Source organism: Harmonia axyridis, chromosome 5 (genome assembly GCF_914767665.1).
Source record: "Harmonia axyridis chromosome 5, icHarAxyr1.1, whole genome shotgun sequence".
Lineage (NCBI taxonomy): Eukaryota > Metazoa > Arthropoda > Insecta > Coleoptera > Coccinellidae > Harmonia > Harmonia axyridis.
Window position 1 is genome coordinate 33313226 of NC_059505.1, and position 1296 is coordinate 33314521.

At 33.6% G+C, this 1296-nt stretch overlaps 1 non-coding gene across 1 annotated transcript; it reads left to right on the forward strand.

Moving 5' to 3' along the window:
* Positions 1-901: 901 nt before the first annotated feature.
* Trnas-gcu lies at positions 902-983 on the forward strand. Its single transcript has one exon. It is a non-coding gene; the product is annotated as a tRNA-Ser (tRNA).
* The last annotated feature ends 313 nt before the right edge of the window (positions 984-1296 follow it).

The window sequence follows — 1296 nt, forward strand, 5'->3', positions numbered from 1 at the left end:
ATATTTTTCGAATTTTGGATTCTACATTCATATTTCAAGACTCAAACTGTGGAAATTTCATCAGGGTCAAACAAATGTTAAAATAAGAAATGAAAGCCTGATGCCACCTGATGATGAAACTGAAGCGGACCAATAATAAGCCCAAAAATATACAATGTGTCCTGTCAAACTAAAGCCCAATAAAATAGAAGATTATAGGGTATAATCATCTACCTGTTCGGGAACAAACAAATCCAATAAAGCTATGGCGTTGTTAACAAGTTCCTCTTATTTATTGGATGGCTCTCATTTTAACACTAATTACCACTAATTTAAGGGGCAATTCTCATTTTCCATTTCAGGTATTTACAGCAGATCTTTTAGGTGGATTTATGGTTGTAATAAATCAAAATCTCTCATTTTTGCTAAGTTGCGTGAAGCCGCTTACTGTTACTGAAAATTATGGATGTCGAGTTCCGAAAGCTTCTACCTATTTTTGTGGTTTAAAATGCAGTAATAGGTGTTAGTAGAAGGGTACCGAAAAAGGTTCATCCTTGGGATAATTCTTTAATTATAATCGATCACAGCTAAGCTACTTTTTTTAGAACAATACACTACTAGGCTGGAAAAAGTGGAAAAAATCCAAATTCAGTTTATAATTTCACCGAGATTTTACAATGAGTTTCATTTCTAGAAGAAATCTGATCTAAAAAAAATTAAATGATTTAGCTATACCTACATGGAATAATATTATGCAATTCGAAGAACTCACATTTTCACGATCTGAATATTTTTTCTGATTACTTATATTATTCTTAAACGATTGTCATTGAACATAAACCTTAATCAAAATTAGAGTATTTTTGATATATCAGTGCTAGTAATCTGTTTGAGAAAGTGTAAACACGTATGCCCTATATAAGACGAGGTGGCCGAGTGGTTAAGGCGTTGGACTGCTAATCCAATGGGCTCTGCCCGCGTGGGTTCGAATCCCATCCTCGTCGCACCTTTTTTTTCACTTCTCTAGTGAAAACTCATTTTTTGATAAGGAGCTATAAACTAACTAAAACAAATAGGCAATTTATTTTATGATCAGATCATTCAACTTAGGCTGCCTGTCGGATCTGTGACTGCAAATCGTAACAGCCTCATCTTCAACAATTTTTACCCTTATTTCATGAAATTTGGAATGGGTATCCTATTTAGTTTGTAGGTACCGTGCAAATTTATGAGTTTTCAAATTTAACCTGCATAGAGATTATAGAAAAAGTTTCCACATAGGAAGTTTATAGCATCATATCTATCGATTCGTTAACG